Genomic DNA, 7,500 nt, shown 5'->3' with positions numbered 1-7,500 from the left:
AACACAACTGAAGGTGTGAAAGAACCGAAACAACATTTTAATAAGACTGAGCTGGTGGTTGGAAATATTGGAAGTGCAACGTGTTACTTTCTCTATCTATAGCAGAGTTAATGACCTTCCAGTGACTTGGAGATGACCGACTGCAGATGGATGTACTTGGAATAAACATACTCTGCGAAGCACAATGGCTGTTCTTTTTATCGACAAGGCTCATGTGGTTGAAGAGCAGGAAAACTCAAGTCGCACCACTTTTTCTGGTCCTTTCGAGTTTGATGTGCGTGCGTGACATTTTGCTTGCCAGTGCTTCTGGGTGCCTGTACTTAGACCGCAGATTGAAAATGATTCAATACTGCTCCTGGGAGGTTGGTATTATTTTTGAGAGATATCCGCCTTTCTGTTAGTCTGGCTCCCTGCGTGTTCAGGACAGCCGGGCAAGGTTCACGCAGGCAGCTGTGCATTGCATCGTTATTTGAGCCTCTTATGTCTCTGGCATGCTGGGATTTGCAGCCGCGTTCCCACACCAAGCCTGCACTTGCAACATTGAACACACATATAGTGCTTTTCCTCCCCGTGTTTGCTCTTATTCCGTTGCTGCTTTCTACGGGGTTGTCCGTATGCAGATCTTGCCATTACAAAAATAAATGCGAGCGAGATGCGACGACATGTATTTCTCTCGCTTAGGTTGAGGTTTTGTGCGACGGAAATACTTGCTCGACACATTTCTGGTCCCTTTTAATTTGCCAACGCTGCGGTTGCATCTGTTTGGCATTTGGAAACCCGAAGCATGCACGTGTTTCCAGTCCTTGTGCTTTTCATCCATGCACTTCCAGTGACCGTAGCGATTACCCTCCTACTACAGGCAGCTTTAGAATGAGACACTTTATATGGTAATTGTGTGTACTGCCTGAATGGTTTCCCCTTCACAACTCTTGCTTGCCTGAAAGATCGGATTCTGATGAGTTGAAGGAGGCGAATATGAATAGAACCTCGCTTATCCAACCCTTCGTCGACATAATTGCTAATGGAGATGTTTTAAAATCTATCACGGGTACTTCATTCAATATTTCATCTAAACTTCCTCGAGAATCCTTGGCTCGATGTCCTGAGCAATAGCATTTTCAGTTAAGTAACCTTGGTGTGCATCTTCATCTTTGGCTGTTTATTTATCAACGTATCGAGGTGTAGCCACTGCCTTACTAATGAAAGGCAGGAAGATGGATTGAGTTCACAATGACATCATCTTTTATAGGAGTGCCACGAGCAGGTACTTATTGCGTGATGTTGGCAGGATCTCGTATACTATGACTCCCTGGTGCTGGGACAGTTGTCTGTGTGGGATAAGAATCATTTCTGTGAGGTCAGAGTCATCCAGGCAGAAATCCAGTTCACACAGAGGCCATTTCGCTGGAAGTAAACGAGAATGGGAGAGGGGGTGTTTTGGAAATGGGGGGGGGAGGTGTGGAGGGGGCCTTGTATGCATGTCTTGCATAGTTGGAGAGTTGTGGGTGAAGATGTGGTGGCATCATCCATTTGGGCTCACAAATGGTACCAGTTCCACACCCCGTTGATTATATTGAAGCAAACTTGCTTTGCCTGCAGGCGACTAGCCACCCAGTACATTGGCTGTGCTAATTAGGTTATGCTCAATTACATCTTTAAATGGCCCGTCGATGCCGAGATCCTGAGAAATTTGTGCTGCCAAACGGAAAAGGCCTGGGCATGTTGAAAAGGGAAGGTTTCTTGCTTCTGAACTCCAAGGCCCAGTGGTCAGTAAAAGGAAGAAAAAAAAAAAGAGAGGAGGTTTGGGGTATCTGGTGGGGGGGAGGCAAGTATAAGCCTTGTCATCTGCTGTGACAGTTTAATTCGGCTCGCCGCCAGTCTCCAGGTTTTGAAGGTTGTGCAGGTGCATGTTTCTTCTGCTACAGCCCTCATTCCAATAACTCTCCTGCCTCCCACCCTCACTCCAACCATTTTTTTTCTTCTTCTTGTAACAGCGTTTCCTCTTTAGTCTCCACACACCCACCTCTGTGCCACATTATCCCTGCTTTCTTTCTGTCCCTCCCTCCTTCCCTCCCTTCCTCTCTGCTTGCCTGCCCGCCCACCCTCCTTCCCGAGCTAACATTCGACCTGACTGGCAGCATTTTCACCGCTCTCTGTCTGCACTCTTTCTCTTTCTACCTGCTTGCTTTCCTCGATTCCTTTATTTTATGTGAAACCGTGTCAAATGTTGAAGAACATGAAGGATCGGATGCCACGTGTTCTGAAGCAGCGGTAGGGTATGACATGTCAACGGGCCTTCCGCTCTCCATGGTTGTTTGGCTTTGTCCACTACCCCGTTCTGTTGGTTATTGGGCTGCACTGCTGGGAAATCCCAGAATGGCCTGAAGTGTTGCCTTACCAATTTTACGGGTAACAACCGGCGTTTGGCTCGGCCAGCTTGATGAGGTGATAACATCTGGTAAGTTTCTCTCATTAGCCTTCCAGGAAATTTATGGAGGTTTGGCATGCTTGGTGGTGTTTTAATGGCACTTGGGAGAGTTTTTCTTGTTGTTTTCGGTTTTTTTATTTTTTTTTTTGTTTTTTGGTAGGGGGGGGGGGTAATGATGCTGATTTTGAAGTGAATGATGTAATTACTCCTTGCAGTGCGTTTTCAAAATTTGTCCTAATTTGTTCTCTTGTGCTTGTTCAGCATTTTCTGCTATCCCTCCCCTTGTGTAACTTGTAACATTGCAACCACCTTTGGCCCATGACTTCACTCTTCCACAAGCCAAGAGTAATTGTTTTTATCGGAACGCACTTACCCATGACATAATAGAGGTGTTCCGTGAAAACTGAGCATTTGCACTCTCTATATCAGGATTCTTTTTTTCATTGTGAAGATAGGCCTAAATGTATGGTTATGTATATATTGGAGAATTATCGTCCATGTCCCTGGCAGCATCACTCTCTGGTATTCATGATGGCAGTTGTACTGTATTTGACTTTCAGAAATTTGAAGGGACAATGACTCACCTTTCCACAACCCCCGCCCCCTCTTTTCCCCTGGCTTTTGTTTAAAAGTTTGAGGCTTAAATTGCCTTACCCATGCCATTGGGAGCCGGATTGATCTCCAAACTTATCATATACTTGTGCTCGGTTCGTTGTTCCACTATGGTTTAAGTATTCACTATTCACGCTCTGCCATGTGTGACTGGAAAATGGTGACCCAGTGTGTGTGTGTGTGTGTGTGTGTGTGTGTGTGTGTGTGTGTGTGTGTGTGTGTGTGTGTGTGTGTGTGTGTGTGTGTGTGTGTGTGTGTGTGTGTGTGTGTGTGTGTGTGTGTGTCTGATGCAGAAGTGAGCAGTATTCCGGCTCTGAATGTGCTTTTGGCAGGACCGACAGCAACCTTAACCTTCCTCTTCATTCTCATCTTCATTCTCCTCCTCTTCCTTCTTCCTCCTTCCTTCACGAAAGCCATCTTGGCATAACCCATGTTTGGTTCCCATTGACATGAGAAACTAGGGAAGTTTGGCTTGGCAAAACTCCACGGACTCGACGGTTCCAGCACCAACCCTTTTGTGCCATATTATTGCTGCCTCCAGCTGAAGGAAAGATGCTCGAGAGCAGACGAATGATCAGGGGCAAGTCGTGACTCACAGGCGAGGACGTGACCACTCAGACATTATTGCCTGTTTCTCCAGACAGTTTCTCTGCAGTCTCGCCAAAACATTTCTCCCCGTGGAATCCTTGCCTGGCCACCCTCCCCACTCCCCTGCCTAGTTGTCCTACTCCTGGTCCACAGATCTGTGACCCCAAGGAAAGTGTGACTCACCTTTCCACAGCCAGAGCAGACCGCTTGGCCTCGGTAACGGGTCGCCCTTCATTTGGAAACACAATTGTCCCTCACGTCAACAACCATTTTCATCAGATGAATTCGCCACCGACACACTTAGCGGAGCATTCTGCCAAATCGTTCTCCTTGGACTGAACATTAACTTCTAATTTCCCGCTACCGTTGTGTGTCGCAGCTGTGGCCGGATGACAATAAAATAACCAACATCATCGGAAAACGATTAAAGTTATTGCACGAAGATGAAATCGTAAAGTGTCGGGTAATGAGTGTTTTGGTGAAGTAAGGCATTGCAAGCTGTGTGGAGGACGTCCGGGTCTTCAAGAACTAATGATTTGGATCTGGGTCACTGGACTGGGAATGTTCGTGAAGGGTGTGATAAATTGGCTTCCAATGCCCATCAAGTGGAAACCTATTATTTCAGAAATGTAACACATAATTCCACCTGGGAGATTACGGCAAAGGGACTCTTCCTTCTATTAACTCTGTTAATTTGTTAAAAAGCTTTACCTGCCAAATGCCCGACGAGCCCATTGCTCGGTGCGGTCGTATCATCTTTGTGTGTCCGCGGAATCCGTGGAGCTTCGAAAAGACATCCCTGTGATATTTGGTTTCTTTTTATTTTCCTCGAGCATTCCTGATACCTCGAGCTAAATGAACCCGACAATATGGCATAGTACATCATTATAGCACGTTATAGTTTGGATAATCCCTGACAGGTGTGTCATTTGTAAGCTCGGATTAGCTTGCGCTGTGAAAACAGGCAGCCCTTCTCGCCGGTTCATCGAATCAGTTTGACTCACCAGTGGCAGGAGGCAAATTGTTTTACCATTTTGAGATGCACAGATCCATGCCGGCTCCTCGCTCATCGTCTCGTTTCGATGACGAAATGTCAATTGGATGAGCTGGTTACGTCGTTGCGAAGTAACCTTGTGTTCCCCAAATTGTCCTTCTTAGAAATCCATTTTTTGTTTCACTTCTCAAGCTGTCATGTGCACCGGCTTAATTTTTTTTTAAACCTCGGAGCAATGTTCATTTGGAAGTGGGTTCCTGAGATGTATCTTGTTTACTCCCTTGTGCTTTGCTTTCTTGTAAATCTCAGCATGTGGCTGCAGTCATGCTGACCTCATCCCTCTTGCTCTCACACCCCATCCTCCCAAGGTATGTGGACACAACATAGCATCTTACTCCCATGCCTATTCCTGCTCTTCTTTTTCCTCCACCTCCACTACCTCTACAACCCTCTCCTCCAACTCTACCGGCTCTTCCACCTCATCCACCTTCACCTCCGACTGCACCCCCTCCACATCTCCAAACTTGTCCAGCACCAACAACCCACCCCAACACACACTCCTCCTTCTCATCCCCCCTCCTCCTCCTGTCGTAATTTTGTTGCCGCGGGAACAGTTAGTCACGATGATAGAACCCGATTTGAAACACAAATTGTGTGTTCCGCAAATCGCCAAGATCGGTGTCGTGGCTGGCCAGCTTTAATTAATCAATTAATTAATAGTTCTATTGCATTGATTGTCGCTCACGAATGTGGAACACACTTCTCGCCAAGCACTTTAACTTACATCAAGCATTTTGTTTTATTTGTTTTCCTTTTGCCGTGTCCTTTGTGCGTCTCACGTTTGAGATGATTGCGGTTTTTTTTGGCATGAAGGTATTTGCCGGGGAACCGTCTGCTCTACCCCGTTTAGGTGAACAAAACTTTGACGGCAGGTTATTTTGACAGTCGCATTTTAACGTCCTCATCATTTTCCTGATTTTGGCTGCAGCTGCTTTCTCATGCAGTTGCAGTCAGTGGGTGCTGCGCCATGGGGTACGCTCGATTATAGGGAGCTTCGAGCCAGATGTACCGTCTGCATTCGGAACGTTGGACTCCGCAGTTTTATTTAGCAACAACAGAGTTTTGATTTGGTCTCGCAGGCCTAATTCCAAAATCCTGGAATGGGATGAGGGCATGTTTGGCCTTTTTTTTCATCATTGCGACACTTGTCTGTCTAAAATCACAGCGTTTAGTCATTAACGCTCTGTGAGTGGTGAATGAGCAAGTATCTGTTCAGATCTGGAATTACTTTAAAGCTTTCAGCTGGAATATTAGCTTCCTTTAACAACACCAGGTGCCATACGCAGAGTGGCCTACGAAATGGGGACAGCTTGGTTTTCTTTAGCAAGTTGGTAAAAGAATGTCATGGAAAAAAACTGTACAATACATTTTTGGAAACTGCGACTAAAGGTCATCAATGAGCATAACAAATGATTGCGAGAGTTGTGCTCTGCTCTGAGACGACGTGTGCAATTCTGGTGAAACGACAGGCGCGACATCATTCGGGACAAAATGGGCACCATGCAGAAACGCGATGAGTCGACCTCATCGAGAAGTCGGAGAAAGAGCTACTGCGAGTGACCAGGATAGGCCTCGGCAAACATTGTGCATGCCAGGAGAGGGGTCGAGGCACTTTGAGTTGCAATGAACCACAGATCCGGCAAGTCGATTACTCTAGGCCAAAATGGTGGTCATGTTGAGCACATTCGTGGCAAGAACTCCAAAGAATATTGAACATGTATATAGATATATATGCTGTATATGAGTTTGCCCCCAAAGAAGTTCAATGCAGAAGAAGGCCATCATGCTCATCAAGCCTGTGCAATGGTTGCCAACCTATGGTCGATCGTCCGTTCTCTATCCTTTTTTAATTGCTGGATGTCAAGCAAGGAAGCAGCACGTATCATATTGTCTTTGGTATGTCTCAGCCGCGGTCTAGCTCAAACTGCTGACCTCTCAGACACAGAGCGGATGCTTTACCCATGACATCACCGAGTCTGGTTCATATTATTCATATTCGTGTTTCTTTATTCACGTTTCAAATAAAGAATGTTAAACATTAGTCATTTTCCTTCGATGTAACTCAGGTGTTTCAGGGTACTGTTTTCTTCTGGGAAGTGAGGAGCAGATTGGGGGCGACTGATGTTTACAGATTTGCGTGAAAGGAAACTGGAGTGAGTAGTTTGCAGACGCGTGGCCCAGTTATCAATGGAGATTCCCGATGGGAAGCGGTGCACGGAGTCCAAGGCATTAAAAAAAAAATCTAGGGAGCAACTCTTCGCCGCAGATCCTTAAAATGCTTCTGAGTAAGTAGGGAGTGAGAGTGACCGCAGACAGTAGTTTGCCATCAGAATTCCAATCACGTTTCATTCTTGCTTACACCTGTAGGCCAGTTTCCACCACGACACCTCGGATGCAGTTTGCTCACGCAACATCACCTGCTCTGCATTAGGAGATCGCTTCCGCACCTTCCTTGCTGTGTTGCGCCTTGACAGCTGCATCGTTAGCTGTCTTCCTGGGAGAGTTCTTGTAGAACGTTCTGCAGAATTGATTGGGCAGAACGGAGCTGATTGAACACAACGGAAATGCTCTTTGCCTGCCTGCCTTTCCTCCTTACTGTTCAGACTGGAGAACACAATGCGGTGACCGTTAAATGTCTCGTTCTGCTCCCATGACGACAACTTTCCCTTCACATCTTGTTCGCATCTTCTGGGGCACGGCTCTCCTTTGTTATCCGATCCTGTGATCGGCTTGACGGTGCAGATATCGGCAGTAATGGATTTGATCTCTCTATTTCCACCAATTGAGCTTAGTGCACGCCTCTCTGCCTATTGAGAGC

At 46.3% G+C, this 7,500-nt stretch overlaps 1 protein-coding gene across 6 annotated transcripts in view; it reads left to right on the top strand.

Moving 5' to 3' along the window:
- Positions 1-7,500, top strand: part of LOC147015888 (jumonji domain-containing protein 1C-like) — a 279,316-nt gene that overhangs the window by 189,798 nt on the left and 82,018 nt on the right. For 2 of the 6 annotated variants that reach the window (XM_085848455.1, XM_085848453.1), the window contains exon 1: positions 2,087-2,458. The exons of the other annotated variants lie outside the window; for them this stretch is intronic. The gene's annotated coding sequence lies outside the window, so the exon portion shown is untranslated. Of the gene's footprint in view, positions 1-2,086; positions 2,459-7,500 lie in introns of those variants that run through there. 6 annotated transcript variants of the gene reach the window in all.

The sequence above is a fragment of the Eptatretus burgeri genome, chromosome 12 (assembly GCF_056783735.1).
Source record: "Eptatretus burgeri isolate ZD-2024b chromosome 12, Ebu_testis_v1, whole genome shotgun sequence".
Classification (NCBI taxonomy): domain Eukaryota; kingdom Metazoa; phylum Chordata; class Myxini; order Myxiniformes; family Myxinidae; genus Eptatretus; species Eptatretus burgeri.
Note: the sequence above shows the minus strand (reverse complement) of the source record. Positions and strands in the feature narration are given on the sequence as shown.